Source organism: Phyllobates terribilis, unplaced genomic scaffold (genome assembly GCF_046119375.1).
Source record: "Phyllobates terribilis strain yellow unplaced genomic scaffold, ASM4611937v1 Scaffold_60__1_contigs__length_8166268, whole genome shotgun sequence".
In the NCBI taxonomy this organism is placed as follows: Eukaryota; Metazoa; Chordata; class Amphibia; order Anura; family Dendrobatidae; genus Phyllobates; species Phyllobates terribilis.
Window position 1 is genome coordinate 4,991,905 of NW_027362820.1, and position 27,083 is coordinate 5,018,987.

Below are 27,083 nucleotides of genomic sequence, written 5' to 3' on the forward strand. Positions count from 1 at the left end.
TACCTAAGGAGATCCTAACTGATCAAGGGACCCCATTTATGTCAAAGGTGATGAGAGAGTAGTGCAAAACTCTGCAAATCACACAACTACGGCCCTCAGTCTACCATCCACAGACGGATGGCTTGGTGGAAAGGTTCAACAAAACCTTGAAGGCCATGTTAAAGAAGGTCGTAGAGAAGGACGGCTGAGACTGGGACTGCCTACTTCCATACCTTCTCTTCTCCATCAGAGAGGTACCACAGTCCTTTACTGGATTGTCCACTTTTGAACTGTTGGATGGCTGACACCCCAAGGACTCCTGGATGTGGCAAAGGAGACCTGGGAGGCGGAGTCTATACCCTACAGGAGTGTAATCGAACACGTGGCCCAAATGCAAGAGAGAATTGCCAGGGTGATTCCCACCATGAAAGAGCACCTCCTCCAAGCACAAGAGGTGCAATATAGGGTGTACAATAGATCAGCACGAGTGAGACACTTCAACCCTAGGGATCGGGTACTGGTACCTACAGTGGAGAGCAAATTCCTGGCGAAGTGGCAGGGCCCCTACAAAACAGTTAAAAAGGTTGGTGAGGTCAACTATAAACTCCACCAGCCAGAGAGAAGGAAGCCCTACCAGGTGTACGTCAACTTGATTAAGCCATAGCGAGATAGGGAACCCGTGGAAGCATCGTGTTTAGTGGCTGAGCCTGACGCTGATGTGAAAGAGGTCAAGGTGGCAGAGTCACTGTCACGTGCCCAAAAGCAACAGTGCAAAGAGTTGCTACAGTAAAATAAAGACCTGTTTTCGGAGTTGCCAGGACTCACTCGAGTCATAGAGCATGAAGTACTCACAGAGACTCATGTTCGTGTCAACCTAAAACCATATCGGAGCCCAGAGGCCTGCAGAGAGGTGATCTCGAAAGAGGTGAAGCGGATCCTGAACCTGGGAGTCATTGAGGAGTCCAAGAGTGGCTGGTCCAGTCCTATAGTCTTAGTGCCGAAAGCAGACGGAGAATCACGGTTTTGCAACAATAATAGGAAGCTGAACGAGGTCTTGAAGTACGACGCCTACCCAATGCCTAGATTAGATGAGCTTATTGAAAGGCTAGGACCCGCTCGGTACATCACCACCCTGGACCTCACCAAAGGATATTGGCAAATTCCCCTGTCCAAAGAGGCCAAGGAGAAGATGGCCTTCTCGATGCCAGACCGATGTTATCAATATTTCAGGATGGCGTTTGGGTTGCAGGGAGCTCCGGCCACCTTCCAGAGAGCCATGGACTGGATCTTAGCACCCCGCAAAAAGTATGCAGCGGCCTACCTAGATGACATCATCATATTCAGCCAGGACTGGGAAAGTATTTTTGGAAAAGTTCAAGCCGTACTTGACGCCCTAAGGAAGGCGGCTTTACCATCAACCTGAAGAAATGTGCCATGGAGATTGAGGAAGCAAAGTATCAGGGCTACGTGGTTGGTAGAGGGGAAATAAAACCACAAATAAATAAGGTTGAGGCGATCCTGAACTGGCCACAGCCCCTCTCGAAGAAGCAGGTCAGGGCATTTCAAGGCATCGTGGGCTACTATCAAAGATTTGTCCCTAGCTTTGCCCTGATAGCAGACGGATCTGCTGAAAGGGATGAAGTCAGCTATGGCTAAGTGGTCCACGGAAGCTGAAGTGGCCTTCCAGGAATTGAAACTGGCCCTCTGTAAACAGCCAGTCTTGGTGGCGCCCAACTTCTCCAAAGAGTTTGTGGTCCAGATGGATGCATCGGATGTTGGGGTGGGAGCAGTCTTGTCCCATCAGATTAACAGAGAGGAACACCCTCTAATGTACAGTACAGACCAAAAGTTTGGACAAACCTCATTTAAAGATTTTTCTGTATTTTCATGACTATAAAAATTGTACATTCACACTGAAGGCATCAAAACTATGAATTAACACATAGTAAAGAAAAAGAAGTGGCCATCATTACATTTAGAAATGAAGGTCAGTCAATCTGAGAAATTGGGAAAACTTTGAAAGTGTCCCCAAGTGCAGTTGCAAAGACCATCAAGTGCAACAAAGAAACTGGCTCACATGAGGACCGCCCCAAGAAAGGAAGACCAAGAGTCACCTCTGCTTCTGAGGATAAGTTTATCCGAGTCACCAGCCTCAGAAATCGCAGGTTAACAGCAGCTCAGATTAGAGACCAGGTCAATGCCACACAGAGTTCTAGCAGCAGACACAGCTCTTCAACAACTGTTAAGAGGAGACTTTGCGCAGCAGGCCTTCATGGTGAAATAGCTGCTAGGAAACCACTGCTAAGGTCAGGCAACAAGCAGAAGAGACTTGTTTGGGCTAAAGAGCACAAGGAATGAACATTAGACCAGTGGAAATCAGTGCTTTGGTCTAATGAGTCCAAATTTGAGATCTTTGGTTCCAACCGCCGTGTCTTTGTGCGAAGCAGAAAAGGTGAACGGATGGACTCTACATGCCTGGTTCCCACCGTGAAGCATGGAGGAGGAGGTGTGATGGTGTGGGGGTGCTTTTCTGGTGACACTGTTGGGGATTTATTCAAAATTGAAGGCATACTGGACCAGCATGGCTACCACAGCATCTTGCAGCCGCATGCTATTCTATCGGGTTTGCGTTTAGTTGGGCCATCATTTATTTTTCAACAGGACAATGACCCCAAACATACCTCCAGGCTGTGTAAGGGCTATTTGACCAAGCAGGAGAGTGATGGGGGTGCTACGCCAGAAGACCTGGCCTCCACAGTCACCAGACCTGAACCCAATCGAGATGGTTTGGGGTGAGCTGGACAGCAGAGTGAAGGCAAAAGGGCCAACAAGTGCTAAGCATCTCTGGGAACGCCTTCAAGATTGTTGGAAGACCACTTCCGGTGACTACCTCTTGAAGCTCATCAAGACAATGCCAAGAGTGTGCAAAGCAGTCATCAAAGCAAAAGGTGGCTACTTTGAAGAACCTAGAATATAAGACATATTTTCAGTTGTTTCACACTTTTTTATTAAGTATATAATTCCACATGTGTTAATTCATAATTTTGATGCCTTCAGTGTGAATGTACAATTTTCATAGTCATGAAAATACAGAAAAATCTTTAAATGAGAAGGTGTGTTCAAACTTTTGGTCTGCACTGTACCTCAGTCGGAAACTGTCCACATGCGAGAAGAACTACTCTATAGTGGAAAAAGAATGTTTAGCCATCAAGTGGGCATTGGACACTCTGAGATATTGCCTGTTAGGTAGAAGGTTCAGGTTAGTGTTGGACCATGCCCCACTGCGGTGAATGTGAGAAAAGAAGGGGAACAATGCCCGAGTAACTAGATGGTTCCTAGCCCTACAAGATTTTAGTTTCCAGGGAATGCTGATGCCCTATCAAGGGTCTATTGTATGGTGGCAGAATGTGCCAAGGCCCCCGCTTTGGGCAGAAGGGGGGTATGTAAGGTTGCTACCGGACAGGTCGTGGACGGGAGGTATGTGTCCCCGAAGTACCAAGCTTCGGTGATGTAGAACCCGAAGAAGCAGGCTCCAGCACACATAGTGCTGAGAGGGAGTTAATGGGCTCGGATTAAAGGGCCGGGTTTTACGAGCAGCTGAAAAAGCTGAGGGAGGGGAACAGCTGCTCACCTCCAGTCCAGGTCTTATAAGGCCTGATTTAATACAGCTGCGCCTGTCTCAGTGTACTGTGTGTTGGGCAAGGTGAGCAGACATTGCATGTGCTGCTCAGAGTCTTCTGGAGGCAGAGAAAAGCACTACATTTAAACGGCTGAAACCGTACTGCATATGGACGGGTTATTTTGAGTTTTGTTCTGTTATACCTTTTGTTCCAGAAAAAAGCCTGTTGTGTTTTGTTTTCCTGGTTGGTTTATGGACATTTAATAAACCACCAGTTTGTTTTTGAACCTGCAGGCTGCATTCCTGTGTGAAACTGCGCCTACCCAATAGCTGATCCGTCACAGCATGTACAAGGGGTGCGAAGCGGAGCCGTGCGTGTACGAGGTGTGCATAGCCGTGCGTGTACAAGGCGTACGTAGTAGAGCTTTACGTGTACGAGGTGTACAGAGCGGAGCCGTGCGTGTACGAGGTGTACGAAGTAGAGCCGTGTGTTGTGGTGTTTACAAGGCGTTCTTTATACTCCATTTAAAGTCTGGCAGTTGTGTGTTGTTCCAAACTATTCACACTTGGTCGCTGACCAATACCATACTACAAGGCCAGTACCTAAAACCGTGGTCATCAGACATATCAGATATTACTGCAATACTAATCCATAAATTTTTAGGGAACGTGTCAAATATTCCCTCACCTACTGTACTCACCCATCCTTTGTAGATTGTGAGCCCTCGCTGGCAGGGTTCTCTCTCCTCCTGTACCAGTCGGTGACTAATTTTTGTTCAAATTATTGTACTCGTTGTTTGCTATGTATACCCTTTTACACATGTAAAGCGCCAAGGAATTAGTGGCGCTATAATAGTAATTATACTCCATTTAACCCCTTAAGGACTGAGCCACTTTTGTGGGTTATTGACCAGGCCATTTTTTTTCAATTCTGACCACTGTCACTTTATGAGGTAATAACTCTGGAACGCTTCAACGGATCCCACGGATTCTGAGACTGTTTTTTTTCTTTTTTGTGACATGTTGTACTTCACAACATTGGTAAAATTTCTTTGAAATGACTTGCGTTTATTTGTGAAAAAACAATGGAAATTTGGCGAAAATTTCGAAAATGTCACAATTTTCATACTTTGAATTCCTATGCCTTTAAATCAGAGAGATATTTCACAAAAAATAGTTAATAAATAACATTTCCCACATGTCTAACATGTCTACTTTACATCAGCACAATTTTGGAACCAATTTTTTTTTTTTTATTAGGTAGCTATAAGGGTTAAAAGTTGACCAGCGATTTTTCATTTTTCCAACAAAATTTACAAAACCATTTTTTTAGGGACCACATCACATTTGAAGCGACTTTGAGGGGTCTATATGACAGAAAATACCCAAAAGTGACACCATTCTAAAAACTGCACCCCTTAAGGTGCTCAAAACAACATACATGAAGTTTATTAGCCCTTCAGGGGCTTCACAGGAATTAATGGAATGTGAATGGAAAAAAATGAACATTTTATTTTTTCCCACAAAAATTTTATTTTGTCCAAAATTTTGCATTTTCACAAATCTAACATGAGAAAATGGACCATACAATTTGTTGTGCAATTACTCCTGAATACGCTGGTATCCCATATGTGGTGGAAGACTAATGTTTGGGGTAACGGCAGGGCGCGGAAGGAAAGGAGCACCATTCGACTTTAGCAACAAAAAATTGGCTGGAGTCGGTAGTGGACGCATTGTTGCGTTTCAAGAGCCCCTGATGTGCCTAAATAGTGGAAACCCCCTACAAGTGACCCCATTTTGGAAACTAGACCCCTCAAGGAATTTATCAAGATATGTGGTGAGCACCTTGAACCCACAGGTGCTTCACAGAAGTTTATGACGTTGAGTCAAGAAAATAAAAAAATCTTATTTTTACCACAAAACTTCTGTTTAATGCTCAAATTTAGCATTTTCAGAATAGTAAAAAGAGAAAATGCACCATACCATTTGTTGTGCAATTTCTCCTGAATACGCTGATACCCCATATGTGCTCCGTACACCTCGAACACACACGGCTCCGCTCCGTACACCTCGTACACACGCGGCTCCGCTCCGTACACCTCGAACACACACAGCTCCGCTCAGTACACCTCGTACACCCATCTCCTCTAAGTACGCCTCATACACATGCGGCTCCGCTCCGTACACCTCATACACACACGGCTCCATACGCCTCGCACAGACGCGGCTCCGCTCCGTACGCCTCGTACAGACGCGGCTCCGCTCGCCTCGTACACACGTGGCTCCGCTCCGTGCGCCTCGTACACACCCGGCTCCGCTCTGTACGCCTCGTACACACGCGGCTCCGCTCCATACACGCGTGGCTCCGCACACCTCGTACACGCGCGGCTCCGCTCCGTACTCCTCGTACACGCGCGGCTCCGCTCCGTACTCCTCGTACACGCGCGGCTCCGCTCCGTACTCCTCGTACACGCGCGGCTCCGCTCCGTACTCCTCGTACACGCGCGGCTCCGCTCCGTACTCCTCGTACACGCGCGGCTCCGCTCCGTACTCCTCGTACACGCGCGGCTCCGCTCCGTACACCTCGTACACACGCGGCTCTGCTACATCCCCCCTGTAAACCCCTCCTGACCCCACACATAAACTTCAGCTCATCCAGCACCATGACAACCAGCACAGCAGAGTCCTGCATCCACTGAGGCCCCTGATCATGTGACCCCTGACTCCTCCCCTCCTGTGACCTCATCACAGGTCCTGTGCGCACAGAGCAGCCATATATGTGGTGGCGGCTCTGCAGGTGGAGGTATGTGGAGACCTCATTACTGGGCGCAGGGGGCATTAACCCCTTCAGCACGGAGACTCTTTTGGGGTCTTGTGTTGCCCCTTTATAAGAATCATAAGGTTTTTGTTCTGTTTCCTGTAATAGATACATACGACCCAACTATGGAGACAGGAAGGGAGGAAACGTATTGTTCTCATAGTACAGGACCCCTTTATTGCCCCCACAGCGTAATGCCCCCATTATGCCCCTTATGCAGGATGTATGATGCCCCCACACAGTGTAATGCCCCCATTATGCCCCTTATACAGTATGTATGATACCCCCACAGTGTAATGCCCCCATTATACCCCTTATACAGTATGTACGATGCCCCCACACAGTGTAATGCCCCCATTATACCCCTTATACAGTATGTATGATGCCCCCACACAGTGTAATGTCCCCATTATGCCCCTTATGCAGGATGTATGATGCCCCCACAAAGTGTAATGTCCCCATTATGCCCCTTATGCAGGATGTATGATGCCCCCACACAGTGTAATGCCCCCATTATGCTCCTTATGCAGGATGTATGATGCCCCCACACAGTGTAATGTCCCCATTATGCCCCTTATGCAGGATGTATGATGCCCCCACACAGTGTAATGCCCCCATTATGCCCCTTATGCAGGATGTATGATGCCCCCACAGTGTAATGCCCCCATTATGCCCCTTATACAGGATGTATGATGCCCCCACAGTGTAATGCCCCCATTATGCCCCTTATACAGGATGTATGATGCCCCCACAGTGTAATGCCCCCATTATACCCCTTATACAGTATGTATGATGCCCCCATTATACCCCTTATACAGTATGTATGATACCCCCACAGTTTAATGCCCCATTATACCCCTTATACAGTATGTATGATGCCCCCACACAGTGTAATGCCCCCATTATACCCCTTATACAATATGTATGATGCCCCCACACAGTGTAATGTCCCCATTATGCCCCTTATGCAGGATGTATGATGCCCCCACACAGTGTAATGTCCCCATTATGCCCCTTATGCAGGATGTATAATGCCCCCATTATGCCCCTTATGCAGTATGTGTGATGCCCCCACAGTGTAATGCCCCCATTATGCCACTTATGCAGGATGTATGATGCCCCCACACAGTGTAATGCCCCCATTATTCCCCTTATGCAGTATGTATGATGCCCCACAGTGTAATGCCCCCATTATGCCCCTTATGCAGTATGTATGATGCCCCCCTCAGTGTAATGCCCCCATTATGCCCCTTATGCAGGATGTATTATGCCCCCACAGTGTAATGCCCCCATTATGCCCCTTATGCAGTATGGATGATGGCCCCACACAGTGTAATGCCCCCATTATGCCCCTTATGCAGGATGTATGATGCCCCGCACAGTGTAATCCCCCCCATTATGCCCCTTATGCAGGATGTATGATGCCCCCACACAGTGTAATGCCCCCATTATGCCCCTTATGCAGTATGTATGATGCCCCCACATGGTGTAATGCCCCTTATGCAGTATGTATGAGGCTCCCCCACAGTGTAATGCCCCCATTATGCCCCTGTGATCAGGTGACCTGAAGTAACGCACAGACAAACCCTCTAACTGTATGTTACTTTATCTACTGACAAGGATGATGGTCTGGACACATATAGGCCATTATGCTCTCAGGCGTGGAACACATTACTACGAGTGGCACGACAGCAATCAGTTTATCTGGTGTTTCAGTGTAAAGCGCGTCACTTCCGGACATGCACACTAGGGGATGGACATTATCGGACCTCTAGCTCACGAGAAGTAGCGCAGAATCCATTCTATATGTCTTATAACAATTCACCTTTAGGAATCAGAATGGGTTTCCTAGTATGGGGAGGGGTTTTTGATGAAGAGGGATATTTATTAGTGTTTAGCGAGTATGTTCTGTCCGAGTACGCTCGGGCCGAGCTCCGAGTACAGCTGCTCGGTGATATGTTTGAATCACTCCCGTGTGCATGATTTGCGACTGTTTGGCAGCTTTATTACATGTGAAGAATGTGTAAGAAATAGACATTCCTCACATGTAATAAAACTGTCAAACAGTCGCAAATCATGCACACGGGAGCGATTCAAGCATATCACCGAGCAGCTGTAAATACTCGGAGCTCGGCCTGAGCGTACTCGGCGAAAGGGTTAACAGAACATACTCGCTCATCACTAAAATTTATACATGGACACCTGGCTATTAGGCACACTTTGCTGAACATCATGAATTATCGCTGTATCAAGCCTCCTGTTGAACCTGTTGGGAAAATGCATTGAGGCAGATTATTGAACCATTCTCTGATGACTGTCATACCCTTTCCTTTATATACACTGTGTGCAGAATAATTAGGCAGGTTGTATTTTAGTGGATTATTTTTATTATTGATCAACAACTATGTTCTCAATCAACCCAAAAGACTCATAAATATCCAAGCTTAATATTTTTGGAAGTTGGAGTGTTTTTTTTTAGATTTGGCTATCTTAGGAGGATATCTGTTTGTGCAGGTAACTATTACTGTCCCGAATTATTAGGCAACTTAATAAAAACCAAATATAATCCCATCTCACTTGTTTATTTTCACCAGGTAAACCAATATCAGTGCACAAAATTTAGAAATAAACATTTCTGACATGCAAAAACAAAACACAAAAAATTAGTGATGAATATAGCCACCTTTCTTTATGATGACACTCAACAGCCTTCTATCCATAGATTCTGTCAGTTGCTTGATCTGTTTTTGATCAACATTGTGTGCAGCAGCCACCAAAGCCTCCCAGACACTGTTCCGAGAGGTGTACTGTTTTCCCTCTCTGTAGATCTCACATTTTATGATGGACCACAGGTTCTCTATGGGGTTCAGATCAGGTGAACAAGGGGGCCATGTCATTATTTTTTCTTTTTTTAGACCTTTACTGGCCAGCCACGCTGTGGAGTAGTTGGATGCATGTGATGGAGCATTGTCCTGCATGAAAATCATGTTTTTCTTGAACGATACCGACTTCTTCCTGTACCACTGCTTGAAGAAGTTGTCTTCCAGAAACTGGCAGTAGGTCTGGGAGTTGAGCTTCACTCCATCCTCAACCCGAAAAGGGCCCACAAGTTCATCTTTGATGATACCAGCCCATACCAGTACCCCACCTCCACCTTGCTGGCATCTGAGTCGGAGTGGAGCTCTTTGTCCTTTACTGATCCAGCCTCTGGCTCATCCATATGGCCCATCAAGAGTCTCACTCATTTCATCAGTCCATAAAACCTTTGAAAAATCAGTCTTAAGATATTTCTTGGCCCATTCTTGACGTTTTATCTTATGTTTCTTGTTCAAAGGTGGTCGTTTTTCTGCCTTCCTTACCTTGGCCATATCCCTTGTGATATTTGATACTCCAGTAACGTGGCAGCTCTGAAATCTGGCAAAACTGGTGGCGAATGGCATCTTGGCTGCTTCACGCTTGATTTTCCACAATTCATGGGCAGTTATTTTGCGCCTTTTTTGGCCAACACGCTTCTTGCAACCCTGTTGGTTATTTGCCATGGAACGCTTGATTGTTCGGTGATCACGCTTCAAAAGTTTGGAAATTTCAAGAGTGCTGCATCCCTCTGCAAGACATCTCCCAATTTTGGACTTTTCAGAGCCCGTCAAATCTCTGTTCTGACCCATTTTGCCAAAGGAAAGGAAGTTGCCTAATAATTAAGCACACCTTATATAGGGTGTTGATGTCATTAACACCCCTCCTCATTACAGAGATGCACATCACCAGATTTACTTAATTGGTAGTTGGCTCTCAAGCCTATGCAGCTTGGAGTAGAACAACATGTATGAAAAGTATCATGTGATCAAAATACTCATTTGCCTAATAATTCTGCACACCGTGTATAACTTGAGACATATCTAGTTCTATTTAATGCATCAGTGTTCTTTTTTGATATAGATCAGGGTTAACTACGGCTTCTGAGGGAGAGCCACAGTTGAGTGGGGCGCCATTATCGTTCCTTACGGTGCCAACCTCCGTGGCCACGCTGGATAGGGTATGGTAGTGACTGTATCAATTATTCAGCATCATTGTTTACATCTGTTTATATACAACCACAACAAGCCATTCAGCTTGTAATTTTGCTAGTTTTAAGTATATATATTGTAAGGTAGCGCTATTCATCATGTTGGGGTGCACTCACTTCACCGGGTCAATTAAAGCACACGTGCAACGTTTTCCGGTAGTCTAAAGTCCATCAGTTTATTAAACATCATAAACTGCCTATAACATAGTCCATCTCAGTGGCTCGCAGGAATGTTACACATGTAATGTCCTAGAGCCTTTTCAGTGGCAGCTATGCCCGCTTGGCTTCAGATACAGCCTTCAGCAAGGTAACAACATCAATGTCCATTTCAAGCACCGATTTTACCTTTGCCGGGTCTAGGAGCTTCCATCAGCTCTGTTCTGTTCCTCCAGGCCTCGTGCCTTCCAAGGCTAATAGTGTCCGAGACACAGGGATCAGGTCTATTGACCCCCCTGTGTTTCAAAACCACCCGGATATATATATGCCTCTGTTCGCACAGGACCTGTGATGATGTCACAGTATATATACAGTACAGACCAAAAGTTTGGACACACCTCATTTTTCTGTATTTTCATGACTATGAAAATATTCACACTGAAAGCATCAAAACTATGAATTAACACATGTGGAATTATATACTTAACAAAAAAGTGTGAAACAACTGAAAATATGTCTTATATTCTAGTCATCAAAGCAAAAGGTGGCTACTTTGAAGAACCTAGAATATAAGACATATTTTCAGTTGTTTCATACTTTTTTGTTAAGTATATAATTCCACATGTGTTAATTCATAGTTTTGATGCCTTCAGTGTGAATGTATAATTTTCATAGTCCTGACAAATATTTAAATGAGAAGGTGTGTCCAAACTTTTGGTCTGTACTGTGTATGTATGTGTGTGTGTATGTGTGTATATATATATATATATATATATATATATATATATATATATATATATATATATATATATATATATATATAAATAACGTGTGTTGTTAGTCCAGTTTTCAATGCATATCTATATATATAATCGTCTTATCCCGTCTGTCTGTCCAGGAAATCCCGCGTCGCTCATTGATCCGGCAGCGGCCAATCAGCGCCGGGGGATTTCTAAAAAAAGATGGCGGCCGTTAGCGGCTCATCTGCGGGACGGAGCTGAGCGGCGATGCAGCCGGGAGATGAGCACCGCGAGGCGCTCATCTCCCGGCCGGCAACAGCAGAAGGAACCCGACCGCCGGACCCATCTGCGGGACGGAGATGCAGCCGGGAGATGAGCGGCGCGAGGCACTCATCTCCTGGCCGGTAGCAGCGGAAGGACCGCCGGCGCCGCTGACCTTCATGCGGAAGGGAGGACCGGGGAGCGGCGCTGCGGGTCGGGATACTTCTGCTGCGAGCGCCCGCTCATGTCCCGGGTTCTCGCAGCGTAAGCACCCGCACAGGCAGCGCCGCTCCCCGGTCCTCACCAAGACGATTCGATGATTGGTCGCGGTCTTCGGACCTGACCAATCACTGATCTTAGCGCAAAACTTAAACACCGCTGTGCTGATTGGTCGCCGACGCTGCCCACGACCAATCACCGATTTGGGCGCCAAATTTAAATATCGGCCGCGACCAATCACCACAGCGGTGTTTAAATGTGGAGCCAAGATCAGTGATTGGTCGCGGCCGATATTTAAATTTGGTGCCCAAATCGGTGATTGGTCGCGGCCTATATTTAAATTTGGCGCCCAAATCGGTGATTGGTCGCGGTCAGCTTCCGCGACCAATCAGCACAATAGTGTTTAACTTTGGCGCCAAGATCAGTCATTGGTCGCGGGCCAAGACAGCGACCAATCACCGATTTGTGCGGCAATTTTAAATAGCATCCGCGACCAATTGGATGTCAGCGCCGCTGCCTGTGCGGATACTTCCGCTGCAAGAACCCGGTGTTATGTTCTGCTACCAGAGCTAAGGAAAGAGAGGAGATCTGTCCCTACGATAGAACTCAGCTTGATCCCTACGATGTAACAGGGAACCTGATCCTGCTAAAGTCCTCAGCTAGTCTGTACGGAGACCTATAGATGTGGGGAAGGAATCCCTACAAGTACTAGGGACTGGGAGCAAAATGGACACCTCCTAACAGAAATAGTAGCAGACAGACAAACAAACAAAATATATAGAACACAGAGGTCCGAAGACCAAGCAAACTAACAGAGTTAGATACTGAGCACAGGCTAGCTAAAGAGTAGTAATACAATGAAGTCCAGCAAAGCCAGAAGGGCGGAGCAGGACTAAATAGGCCAACAAGGTCATGTGACCAGCAATAGAAAAAACCTAAGAGCAAGGTTCTAACAGTACCCCCCCTTCTAAGAGGATCCTCCGGATCCCCTAGGACCAGGCTTATCAGGAAATCTCCTGTGAAACGCTCTGATAAGTCTGGACGCGGAAACATCATCCGACCTCACCCATGAGTTATCCTCGGGTCCGAAACCTTTCCAGGCCACGAGATACTGCAAACTACCTCTATACCGTCTAGAATTAAGGATGCGAGAAATTTCATATTCCCCGTCCTCCACCACCGGAGGAACAGAGGCAGAGGCGTCACAATCCGACACAACAGCTTTTTTCAACAGAGAGACATGAAACACCGGATTAATTCTCCAGGAGGTAGGAACCTCCAACCTAACAGCAGATTGGTTGACAACCTGAAGCACCTTAAAGGGCCCTACAAACTTGGGACCCAATTTCTTAGAAGGAATCCTCAACCGCAGATTTCTAGAGGACAACCAAACCATGTCACCAACAGCGAACAAAACCTCCTGTCGTTTCCTATCAAAGTAGTCTTTAGATTTTCTGTTAGCCTCCTGAAGATTACCACGCACATCCGTCCAAACTCTCTCCAAATCGCCGGAAAAATTCTCCTGCTCAGGCACGGCAGATACCAACTTGGAGAACGACCCAAACGACGGATGTCTCCCAGAACAACAAAAAAAAGGCGAACAACCAGCAGAAGAAGATGTATGTTTGTTCAGAGCAAATTCAGCAAGTGGCAGAAACTCAGACCACCCCTCTTAATTGTCTGCCACAAAACAACGCAAGAACTGCTCAACATCCTGGTTTTTCCTTTCTGTCTGGCCATTAGATTCAGGATGATATCCGGATGAGAACGACAAATGAACTCCCAACCTGTCACAAAAGGCGCGCCAAAAACGAGCCACGAACTGAGGTCCCCTATCAGAAACAATGTCAGTAGGAACGCCATGAAGTCTGACAATTTCCTTGACAAAGGCCTTAGCGAGAGTCTTAGCGCAGGGCAGTTTGACGAAGGGAACCAAGTGACACATCTTGCTAAAACGGTCCACGACCACCCAGATGACAGTAAAACCCTCAGAGGGGGGAAGGTCAGTTATAAAGTCCATAGCCAAATGTGTCCAAGGAGCACTGGGAACCTCCAGAGGGCAAAGTAACCCCGCAGAAGGAGTATGTGAGGACTTAGATCTAGCACATATAGTACATTGACGCACCCACTTAATGACTTCCTTCTGCCATCCAGGCCACCAAAAACTGCGACCCACCAGTCTCTTGGTCTCAGAGATTCCGGGATGACCTGCCAACCGAGATTCGTGACACTCAACAAACAAATCTCTCCTAAAGGTCCCAGGCACAAACAACCTCCCATGGGGAGTGTTAGATGGGGCATTCTCCTGTGCTTTAAGAATCTCATCTTCCAAAACGGAGTCCAAAGCAGCTATCACAACACCTTCTTGTAAAATGTTCTCCTCTTTCTCAGCACCGACTATGGGAGAAAAACTGCGAGACAAGGCATCCGCCTTAACATTCTTAGTACCTGGGATGTAAGTAACGGAAAAATTAAACCGCGAGAAAAACAGTGCCCACCTAGCCTGACGGGCATTCAGGCGCTTGGCAGCATCAAGATATATCAGATTTTTATGATCCGTAAAAACCTGAACGGGAAATTCAGCACCTTCCAAGAGGTGGCGCCAGTGTTCAAATGCGAGTTTGATAGCCAATAATTCCCGATTACCAATATCGTAATTCAGTTCAGTCTCCGAAAATTTTCTTGAAAAAAAGGCACAGGGATGTACTCCATCCCCGTTATCCTGAGACAATACTGCGCCAACCCCCACAGAGGAAGCATCAACCTCAACCAAAAACGGCTTAGTCACATCAGGCTGCATAAGGATGGGAGCAGAGGTGAACCTCTCCTTGAGATACACAAAAGCTTCAATGGCCTCAGAAGTCCACTGAACCGCATCAGCACCTTTCCTGGTGAGATCGGTGAGAGGTTTGACAATAATAGAAACATTTTTAATGAATTTTCTATAATAATTGGCGAAACCCAAAAACCTCTGTATCGATTTCAAACCAATAGGCCTAAGCCATTCCTGCACAGCTTGAACTTTCACCGGGTCCATCTCAAAACCTTCGCTGGAGATAATGTAGCCCAAAAAACTAATTCTCTGTACAGCGAACTCACATTTCTCCAGCTTGGCAAAAAGCGAATTGTCAATTAATAACTGTAATACTTCACGTACGCTCCGCCAATGAGACTCCAGATCCGGCGAATAAATCAAAATGTCATCCAAATACACAACCACATTTTTGCCAATCAAAGGTCTAAGGATGTCATTAATAAGATTCTGTAAAAATGCAGGAGCATTAGTAAGACCAAAAGGCATAACCAGATTCTCAAAATGACCCACAGGAGTGTTAAAAGCAGTCTTCCATTCGTCACCCTCCTTCATGCGCAACAGATTGTATGCCCCCCGAAGGTCAATTTTAGAGAACCACTTGGCCCCCACTAACTGGTTAAACAGATCAGGAATCAATGGCAGTGGGTAAGGATTGCGTACAGTAATTTTGTTAATCTCACGAAAATCCAGACAAGGACGTAAACCGCCGTCCTTTTTTTTTACAAAAAAAAATCCAACAGTCACAAGAGACTTGGAAGGCCTAATGTGACCGGCGGCCAAGCTTGTCTGTATGTATTCCTCCAAAGCCTTTCTCTCAGGAATAGTAAGATTAAATAAACGACTCTTAGGAAGAGTCGCTCCAGGAACAAATTCAATAGTACAATCATAGTCTCTATGGGGAGGCAAAACCTGCGATTCCTTCTCAGAAAAAACTCTCCAAAAATCCTGAATAGGAACAGGCAATTCCCCCCTATCCACAGCAGCAATACGCCCGTTACAACACTTGTCATAACATTTATGGCTCCAGGATTTAATTTCATTGGTAGACCAATCCAGTACAGGATTGTGCAATTTTAACCAGGGCAATCCCAACACCACCGGAGAAGGCAAGTTATTCAAAACTACCAAATCTAATTTCTCATGGTGAACACCATTAATAGTGAGAGGAAATTCACAGACCTTGAGAGTAACATTCTTCAAAGGGGAGCCATCCACAGAAACCACAGCAATGGGGGATGACAAAGGTTCGGGTTTTAAATTGAGTTTTTCCAAGAATCCCCCATCAATTACATTCAGAGTAGACCCACAATCGACAAACACCCGAAATTCCATAAATTTTTCCTGAGCAATAGTGGAAGCAGCTAAAAATACACCCTTGGAATTTAAACAGGCAATACGGGCATGACTGACCATTTTTTTTCTTTCTTCATACGAAGCACACAGCTTTTAATGAAATGACCAGAATTTCCGCAATAGAAACACAAACCTTCAGAAAATCTGCGGTCCTTTTCTTGAGAGCGAGGTGCCATCGCTCCAATCTCCATCGGCTCTCCACTGTCAGTACACACATTCTCATGACCAGAAACTGACATAGCAGAGGATTTGCTCTCATTAACCCTTGCACGCAGTCTCCTATCCACCCGTATAGCTAATTGCATAGCCTGTTGCAAATCTTCAGGTGTGGGATAAGCAATTAGCAGGTCTTTAACCCTTTCACTAAGCCCAGCAAGAAACAGACTCTTCAGAGCAGAATCGTTCCACCCTATTTGAGTAGACCACCGACGGAAATGAGTACAATATTTTTCCACATTACCTGATCCCTGTCTCAAACGTCTCAACTCAGTCTCAGCAGATGAGACACGGTCAGGATCATCATATAATAGCCCCAAAGCAGAAAAAAAACTATCCACTGATCTAAAGCATGTATCACTAGGTTGCAAAGAAAAGGCCCACTCCTGAGGCTCTTTGCGCAAAAGTGATATTATGAACCCTATGCGCTGGGATTCATCCCCAGAGGACCTGGGTCTCAAACGAAAATACAATAAGCAAGCATTTTTAAATGAAAAAAATTCTTGGTGTTCACCAAAAAATAAATCAGGCAAACGTACCTTAGGCTCCAAGAAATGTGCTCCAGGACAGTTACTCACGTGCTGATGGAGCTCGGCCACCTCCAGAGAGAGTCCCTGCAGGCGTTTAGCCAAATCCAGAACCGACACCATGATGGAACAGAAAAATCTTTCCTTAGAGAATTTGCAGGCTGGACTTACTGTTATGTTCTGCTACCAGAGCTAAGGAAAGAGAGGAGATCTGTCCCTACGATAGAACTCAGCTTGATCCCTACGATGTAACAGGGAACCTGATCCTGCGATCAGACCTGCTAAAGTCCTCAGCTAGTCTGTACGGAGACCTATAGATGTGGGGAAGGAATCCCTACAAGTACTAGGGACTGGGAGCAAAATGGACACCTCCTAACAGAAATAGTAGCAGACAGACAAACAAACAAAATATATAGAACACAGAGGTCCGAAGACCAAGCAAACTAACAGAGTTAGATACTGAGCACAGGCTAGCTAAAGAGTAGTAATACAATGAAGTCCAGCAAAGCCAGAAGGGCGGAGCAGGACTAAATAGGCCAACAAGGTCATGTGACCAGCAATAGAAAAAACCTAAGAGCAAGGTTCTAACACCCGGGACATGAGCGGGCGCTCGCAGCAGAAGTATCCGGACTCGCAGCGCCGCTCCCCGGTCTTCCCTTCACACCCTAGCCGCTGATGTCCCCACTGTATCCGCATGGTGTTACAAAGGTCCGGAAATTTGTGTTAAAAATCGCTGATTGGTCACTGGCGCTGCCCGCAACCAATCACCTATTTGGGCGCCAAATTTAAATATCGGCCGCGACCAATCAGCACAGCGGTGTTTAAATGTGAAGCCAAGATCGGTGATTGGTCGCGGCCGATATTTAAATTTGGCGCCCAAATCGGTGATTGGTCGCGGGCTGCGCCAGTGACCAAGCAGCGATTTTTAACACAAATGTCCGGACCTTTGTAACACCATGCAGATACTGTGGGGACATCAGCGGCTAGGGTGTGAAGGGAGGACCGGGGAGCGGCGCTGCGGGTCGGGATACTTCTGCTGCCAGCGCCCGCTCATGTCCCGGGTGCTCGGAGCGGAAGTATCCGCACAGGCAGCGCCGCTGACATCCATGCGGCTAGGGTGTGAAGGGAGGACCGGGGAGCGGCGCTGACATCCAATTGGTCGCGGCCGCTATTTAAATGTGCCGCACAAATCGGTGATTGGTCGCCGACTTGGCCCGCGACCAATCACTGATCTTGCAGCCAAAGTTAAACAGTACTGTGCTGATTGGTCGCGGACGCTGCCCGCGACCAATCACCGATTTGGGCGCCAAATTTAAATATCGGCCGCGACCAATCACCGATCTTGGCTCCACATTTAAACACCGCTGTGCGGATTGGTCGCGGACGCTATTTAAATGTGGCGCCAAAATCGGTGATGGGTCGCGCCCAGCGTCGGCGACCAATCAGCACAGCGGTGTTTAAATGTGGAGCCAAGATCGGTGATTGGTCGCGGCCGATATTTAAATTTGGCGCCCAAATCGGTGATTGGTCGCGGGCAGCGTCCGCGACCAATCAGCACAGTACTGTTTAACTTTGGCCGCAAGATCAGTGATTGGTCGCGGGCCAAGTCGGCGACCAATCACCGATTTGTGCGGCACATTTAAATAGCGGCCGCGACCAATTGGATGTCAGCGCCGCTCCCCAGTCCTCCCTTCACACCCTAGCCGCATGGATGTCAGCGCCGCTGCCTGTGCGGATACTTCCGCTCCGAGAACCCGGGACATGAGCGGGCGCTCAGAGCAGAAGTATCCCGACCCACAGCGCCGCTCCCCGGTCCTCCTTTCACACCCTAGCCGCTGATGTCCCCACAGTATCCGCATGGTGTTACAAAGGTCCGGACATTTGTGTTAAAAATCGCTGATTGGTCGCTGGCGCTGCCCGCGATCAATCACCGATTTGGGCGCCAAATTTAAATATCGGCCGCGACCAATCACCGATCTTGGCTCCACATTTAAACACCGCTGTACTGATTGGTCGCGGACGCTATTTAAATGTGCCGCCAAAATCGCACAGCGTCGGCGACCAATCAGCACAGCGGTGTTTGAATTTGCCGTGTTTAAATTGGCGCCAAATTTAAACCCCGCCCTGCATCGCTCTGCTGATTGGTCGCGATCGGCGGCCGCGACCAGTCAGCAGTATTGGCACCAAATTTAAACACCGCTCTGCTGATTGGTCGCGACTAATCAGCGATTTTGGTGCCAAATTTAAACACGCTCTCCAGTCCTCACTAACACGGTTCGCTGATTGGTCGTGGCCGCCGCCCGCGACCAATCATCGATATTGCCGCCAAATTTAAACACCGCTTTGCTGATTGGTCGCGGTTGCCGAACGCGACCAATCAGCGATTTTGGCCCCACATTTAACACAGCTCTGCTGATTGCACCCGGTCGGCCGCATACCTATTCTAGAATACCCGATGCATTAGAATCGGGCCACCATCTAGTATTTAAAAAAAGTTTAAGATTTTATTTTAAGGGGCGGCATGGCTAATGAATAAATACTCACTTAGGTCACAGCCCATTATTAGTATCTGGTCAGTATTCAGTCAGTAGTTTTACCCTTCATCATGACAGCACCATACAGAGAGAGTATCTGCCCCAGGAACAGGAAACCTACTAAAATAAAAGGGGCGGAACCTCTCTTCCTCCCCAGTGTGGTTTCCTGTTCCTGGAAGAGGATGCCTACGGTGGAACAGTATACCTGGGGAGATTTCTCCTGGTGCCGTGCTGACCCGGTAAACCTGGGCTGTTCCAAGAGGTGGGGGCACTTTTCTTGGAGGAATCGCTCCAACCAGAGCGCAGGACTTCAGCGGGCCACCTCCGGATTCGGAGGTTGGTGCTGAGAGGAGCGCAGAGCATTGGGAGCGCATAAGAAAGATGGCGCCGGTTTGCAGAACGGCACATGTGCCGTGCGGGGTCACTTCCGGGGTCATAGTGATGCTGGATATGATGTCAGCGGGGCTACAGGGCGGTATGCCCTGTAAGGAGGAGAGACCAACCCCTGCTCCTCCCACACCGATTATAAGTGGCACATGGTGTCGGTCCCTGATCAGCTGAAGTGTGCTTGGTATAACATTGCTGAGTGTGCTACTGCTCTAAATTTGGTGTTCCAGTCCCTGCTGAGAAGATGGAGAATTCAAACATACCTGAAGGAGATGAGCCAAGACCTGCTCCTGGCGCGATAGTTCCAGGGCCCTATGACGGAGTGAGTGTTTCTCCTGCCCACACACACATACTGACTAGTGTCATTACCTATTTTAGAATAGACCCAGGAAAACAGTGACCAAGACAAAAAATAAAGAATGTGTCTTATGCAAGGAAGCTTTACCGAAGTTATACACTAAAATACGTTGCCGGGCCGGTATAGAGAAAACAGTAATGGAGGAATCCCTGTCTCTGTTTCAGGAGATAAAAACCTTAATCAAAGACTAAGTTAAAAACAATGTAAAAAAGGAAATACGACATACTCGGGGTCCATCCACCTCCTCAGGCATACAGCATACACACTCAGACCTTAGCTCAGAGAAGGAAAAGGAAGAATCAGGGGAATTAGTTGACTCTGATAGCTCAGAACCATCTTCATCTGATGGGGAATATGGCCAACCTTGCTTCCCGGTGGAAGAAACGACAAAACTACTAAAAATCATTAGGTCTACTATGGGGATAGAGACCCCGAGGGAGCATAGATCTGTGCAGGATTCTATGTTGAGTAACCTGGAGGAGCACAAACATCGGTTGTTCCTAGTCCACAAAAACTTGCTTTCCTTGATAGAAAAAGAGTGGAAAAAACAGTTAAAAAGGTGTCCATCCCAAACACACTTAAACAGAAGTAATCTTTTGAAGATGAGTTGATTAATGTTTGGGAAAGATCCCCAAAGATTGACGTGGCTATTGCCCGAGTTTCTAAGGAGGTAGCCCTTCCTTTTGAGGATCTAGGTTCTCTAAAAGATCCTTTAGATAAAAAGGTTGACACTTTCCTGAGGGGCACATGGGATGCAGCAGCAGGTTCCTTTAAGCCCAGCATCGCAGCCACATGTACTGCCAGGTCTCTAGTAAAGTGGCTACAAGAACTGGAGTCCCAGATAAGTAATAAATGTCCTAGGGAACAACTCCTGGAAGCACTCCCCACTATCCAGAAAGCAGCTGACTTCTTGGCTGAAGCCTCAATAGACAGAGTGAGCTTTGCGGCCCGGGCCTGTGGTCTCTCAAACTCGGCACGGAGAGCCCTTTGACTTAAGAATTGGTCAGCTAATTTCCAATCCAAAATGAAATTGTGCCATTCCCTGCCAAGGTGACTATTTATTCGGGACAGTCCTGGACGACATATTAGAGAAGGCGACCGATAAAAAGAAAACTTTTCCCTTTCCCTCTCAAAAATATAAAAAATCCTTTCACGGGTCAAAAACTAGGGGAAAAGGAAGAAGCCAGAGAGAGGATAGTGGAAGAGGGGGTCGAGCCTGGAGAAGAGACAGGAGTCAGTCCAAGGGATTCCTGTTTAATAAGGGCGCCACCTACAAAGGAGCTCCCAAACACCAAAGACGCCAGTTTACCAGTGGGGGAAGATTAAAGCAGTTTTTTCATCAGTGGGCCTCGCTGCCCGCTACTCAATGGGTAGCGGATCCCCTTTCCAGAGGCTTAAAAATAATTTTTTCTTCCATTCCCCCACTTTGGATGATAGAGACCCGGGTAGGCAAGACAAATCAGATCGCATTAGAAGCGGAAATCATAAAGTTACCAGACAAACTCATGTTAGTCAGTGTGCCAGAGCTAGAAAAAGGAAGAGGATTTTACAGCAATCTATTTCTAATAAAAAAAAAGCCTTATGGTTCCTACAGAACAATAATAAATCTAAAAGCCTTGAACGTATGTATAAAAACAGGAAAATTCAAGATGGAGACTTTGAAATCGACAGTAAAGCTTTTGCACCCCTTCTGTTTCATGGCAGTGATAAACTTAAAGGATACATACTATCACATCCCAATCCACCCAGACCACCAACAATATCTCAAGGTGGCCGTAGAATTCCAAGGCAACCTCTTGCATCTGCAATATCAGTGCCTGCCATTTGGGGAGTCACTAGCGCCCAGAATTTTTACCAAGGTATTGGCAGAAATGACATCCTATGTATGGAAAAAAAGACATTAATAGTGCCATACCTAGACGATTTTTTAATAGTCAGGGACTCAGAAAAAGCCTGTACTGTAGCAGCCAAACAAGTTCTATCCACCATAACAAGGTTGGGTTGGATAGTAAACGAAGAAAAATCAAGACCCAAGCCCATCCAACTTCAAAGTTTTCTGGGCATCAACCTGGATGCTATTCATCAGCGTTGCTTCCTCCTATAAGAGAAGGTTCAAAAAATCAAACAAAAAATCTCAAATATTCAAGAAAGACATATCTCGGTAAGAGAAGCCATGTCCTTGCTAGTATCCCTGACAGCAACAATTGCAGCGGTACATGTGGGCTCATTTCCACACAAGAAGGCTACACTGGGAGATCCTGAAAATACAGACCTCGGTAGGAGATCGGCTGGACTACAAATTTCAGCTGTCTGCAAAAACACTAAATTCTCTAAATTGGTGGGCAGATTCAAAAAATCTCTTGAATGTCCCATGGACAGTACAAAATCCAGTCGTAATCACCACGGACACAAGCCCAACAGGTTGGGGTGCCCACCTAGAGGGGGGTTGGTTTCAGGGTCTATGGGATTTCAAATTAAAAAGCGGTTCTTCAAACCTAAAAGAACTGACTGCAGTCAGGAAAGCATTATAGTCAACCTTAAAATACTGCATGGGGGAAGGATGTAGCAATCCTATCGGACAACAGCACAGCAGTGGCTTATTTAAATCGCCAAGGGGGACCAGGTCAGACCCATTAATGTTAGAGGTAGAGAAAATATTCTCCATGGTGGGGCAAAATCTTCTATCACTTTCAAGCCGCCTCTTAAGGGGTTCAGAAAATATCATCACCGATTTTTTTTTTTTTTTCATTCGCCATTCAGTCAATCAAGGAGAATAGGCTCTAAACAGAAGAGTCTTCAATCAGATTTGTCTGGCCTGGGGTCTTCCGGAAATAGATTTATTTGCCACCAGAGAAAACCATCAGGTAGAAAAATTATATTCTCTAAATCCAAGAAAGTCACCAGACGGGGTGGACGACCTTCTGCAGGAATGGGGGTTTCGCATGGCAAATGCCTTCTCGGTCTTTCCCTTGATTCCCATAGTATTAAAGAAGATACGCGAGGAAAAAGCCAGAATAATACTGATTGCCCCCTTCTGGCCGAAAAGGGCCTGGTTTTCTTGGCGAAGAGTCATCAGTCTCGGACCCCTGGATCCCACCCGACTATCCAGATCTACTATCCCAAGGTCCGGTGACCCATCCTCAGGTTCCCAGATTACACCTAACTGCCTGGAACTTGAGAGGTGATTGTTATCGGACAGGGGTTTTTCAGAAAATTTAATTTCAACTCTCCTGTTGAACAGAAAAAGTAATCTCCCTTAAATATGAAAAGATTTGGAATAAATTTCTTAAATTTTCCAGTCGGGTCATGACTCCCTAAAGTCAGCTAGTTCCCATTTTGGAAATACTAGGATTCCTTCAAAAAGATCTAGAGAGGGGTCTCTCCACTAGCTCCTTTAAAGGTGCAGGTATCAGCCCTAGGGGCGCTATTTGATCATAAAATAACTGATCATCCATGGATATATAGGTTTATAAAGGCATCTTTTTCGTTCAGACCTATAGACAGTCCTACGGTAGCTCCCTGGGACCTTTAATTTAGTCCTGAATGCCCTTACAAGGCTCCCTTTGAACCCATCTCATCCGCTGCTATTAAAGTGTTTACACTAAAAATAGTACTACTGGTGGCACTAACCTCTGCTAGGCGGGTGAGTGAGTTAAAGGCTCTATCAATCAATCCCCCTTTTACAAACATCTTACAAGATAACGTGATATTGAGGCCAGATCCAGCTTTCCTCCCAAAAGTAAGCTCTAAATTTCACAGAAGTCAGGAAATAGTGCTGCCTTCGTTTTGTGATGAACTAAAGACCCAAGGGGAAATTACATTTCACTCCCTAGATGTGAGAAGGTGTATCCTTAAATACCTTGAGGTAACGAATCAGTGGAGAAAGTCCTCAGCCATGTTTGTTTCTTTTCAGGGGGCAAACAAGGGTAAAGCAGTTACTAAGTGCACGATGGCCAGATGAGTTAGAATGACCATAATTTTACCTTATCTCTGCCTCTGACCCTGATCCCCCTCAGGGTATACGTCCTACTTACCTCCCTTCTCTTTTACTTTGGTGCTGCAAAAACTTCCTGTTTTCGGGGAAAAAAAATCCACTGGTTTGTGCAAACACTATAAGGTGAATATTGATAACTATTGTTGTATGAATATATGTCTTAACAAGGCGTTTACCTCTTATTCTCTTTAAACACATTGGGGAGGAAGAGAGGTGCCGCCCCTTTTATTTTGGTAGGTTTCCTGTTCCTGGGGGCCGACACTCTCTCTCTGTACGGTGCTGTCATGGTTTTGGAAAATCAAATTACCGGTAAGCAATCATCATATTTTCTCAGGAGTGGGAGCCAAAAACCAGGTGAGAAACAGAGAAAATGTATAATAGAAACAAGTGCACCAATCCTGGTTTTGGCTCCCACTCCTGAGAAAAAATACTGACCAAATACTGATAGTGGGGCCGTGGCCTTAGCCCCATTCTTGGTGCAGATACTAATGAACTCAGGACCTATGAGATATTTACCACACAACAGTGCAAGGAGTTTGTATGTTCTCCCCTTGTTTGCGTGAGTTTCCTCCTTGTTCTCCGGTTTCCTCCCACACTCCAAAGACACAATGATAGGGAATTTAGATTGTGAGTGCCCATAATGTCTGTAAAGCGCTGTGGAATTAATGACGCTATATAAGTGAGTAAAATAAATAGTTAGCAGGACCGTTTCATCAATAGCGGCAGCCCATGCGACCACTATGGTGCCCACGAATTGAGAGGGCTCGCCACCGAGCACACTCTCTTTACCCATCTTCACAATTTCAGTGATCTCCACATTCCCATGACAGTGATACCATTGGATAAATAGTGAATCAGGGAGTCGAAAGTTCACTGATCCACCATTCATCCTTCGCCTGTGAGTCTAAGACTCCATACACTGCAGGCACAATGGCTTCACTACATCACACCTGCAGTATGGAGGCTCAGTACTCACAATGGACAGACCGGAGCAGCACACCTCAGGAACTGGGTTGGATTTGTAGTGTGTGTTTTAATATCAGAAATTGTACAGGAAATCATACTGTCTGAGAGCCCTCATTCTGAGCTAGATGGGTACACAGGAGAACAATTTCCTGGTGATGAGTAAGATGGGGATAAGTACGTGAGAAATACAGACCTTCAGTCCATCTGCTTGCAGGGTGTTGTGTGCCAGGAGGGAGACATCAAATAGTGTGTTCTAAAAGAAAGCAAATATATAATGGCAGTGGGAATCTGGATTCCAGGCAGGGAGCATAGCGGAGACCAAGAGCAGGTCAAGGTCCTAAGTTCAGGCCAGGAGGTCTACTTAGATAGTACAGAACTTTGCCCTGAGTAGACAGTAGGCCTAATTAAAGGAGATTAAGTTAAAGAAGGATTCCTTATCTTAAGCAAAAATTGTATATACTAGTGAGAAAGCCAAAGTGTCGCCAAACACCTCTGGAGAACTGAAGATGCAGTGCCATAGAAGGAGTATGTGGCCCTCATCAAATAGACTTTGACAGTACTAGTGAGGAGTTGTACCTATGCACCTCAGCCAGCGAGGTCCTCACAAATCAACTGGGAGCTGAGAGTAGCTCTGAGGGGCCGTAGCGACACATCTCAACCCGTATGATCCCCGCAGGTGATGATGGGCCTTCCCATAATAGTTTACTGGACTGTTGTGGCTTGTAACAAAAGTTATATACTTTTACATGTAACCGGAAAGTTCCTGACTCTGCATAATGCTGAAGAAGCATTCATAAAGTATTGAAAAGTTTAGTTTTGGACTTTTGTCTCTCTCATTCATCTCCTTAACATCTGATGTGGACCTGCCAAGTACAAAAGTGTGTGTGTGTGTGTGTGTGTGTGTGTGTGTGTGTGTATATATATATATATATATATATATATATATATATATATATATATATATAATATAGTACAGACCAAAAGTTTAGACACACCTTCTCATTTAAAGATTTTTCTGTATTTTCATGAGTACACACTGAAGGCATCAAAACTATGAATTAACACATGTGGAATTATATACTTAACAAAAAAGTGTGAAACAACTGAAAATATGTCTTATATTCTAGGTTCTTCAAAGTAGCCACCTTTTGCTTTGATGACTGCTTTGCACATTCTTGGCATTCTCTTGATGAGCTTCAAGAGGTAGTCACCGGAAATGGTTTTCACTTCACAGGTGTGCCCTGTCAGGTTTAATAAGTGGGATTTCTTGCCTTATAAATGGGGTTGGGACCATCAGTTGTGTTGTGCAGAAGTCTGGTGGATACACAGCTGATAGTCCTACTGAATAGACTGTTAGCTGCTTTTTTCTTGCCATAATACAAATTCTAAGTAAAGAAAAATGAGTGGCCATCATTACTTTAAGAAATGAAGGTCAGTTAGTCCGAAAAATTGGGCAAACTTTGAATGTGTCCCCAAGTACAGTTGCAAAAACCATCAAGCCCTACAAAGAAACTGGCTCACATGAGGACCGCCCCAGGTAAGGAGAACCAAGAGTCACCTCTGCTTCTGAGGATAAGTTTATCCGAGTCACCAGCCTCAGAAATCGCAGGTTAACAGCAGCTCAGATTAGAGACCAGGTCAATGCCACACAGAGTTCTAGCAGCAGACAAAATCTCTAGAACAACTATTAAGAGGAGACTTTGTGCAGCAGGCCTTCATGGTAAAATAGCTGCTAGGAAACCACTGCTAAGGACAGACAACAAGCAGAAAAGACTTGTTTGGGCTAATGAACACAAGGAATGGACATTAGACCAGTGGAAATCTGTGCTTTGGTCTGATGAGTCCAAATTTGAGATCTTTGGTTCCAACCACGGTGTCTTTGTGCGACGCAGAAAAGGTGAACGGATGGACTCTACATGCCTGGTTCCCACCGTGAAGCATGGAGGAGGAGGTGTGATGGCGTGGGGGTGCTTTGCTGATGACACTGTTGGGGATTTATTCAAAATTGAAGGCATACTGAACCAGCATGGCTACCACAGCATCTTGCAGCGGCATGCTATTCCATCCAGTTTGCGTTT

At 46.0% G+C, this 27,083-nt stretch overlaps 1 protein-coding gene across 4 annotated transcripts in view; it reads left to right on the forward strand.

Moving 5' to 3' along the window:
• The first annotated feature begins 6,332 nt into the window (after positions 1 to 6,332).
• LOC141192336 (uncharacterized) overlaps positions 6,333 to 27,083 on the forward strand; it is a 39,670-nt gene continuing 18,919 nt past the window's right edge. For 3 of the 4 annotated variants that reach the window (XR_012265871.1, XM_073661848.1, XM_073661851.1), the window contains exon 1: positions 6,333 to 6,401. The gene's annotated coding sequence lies outside the window, so the exon portion shown is untranslated. Of the gene's footprint in view, positions 6,402 to 26,132; positions 26,240 to 27,083 lie in introns of all 4 variants that reach the window. The other variant, XM_073661849.1, reaches the window with a different exon arrangement.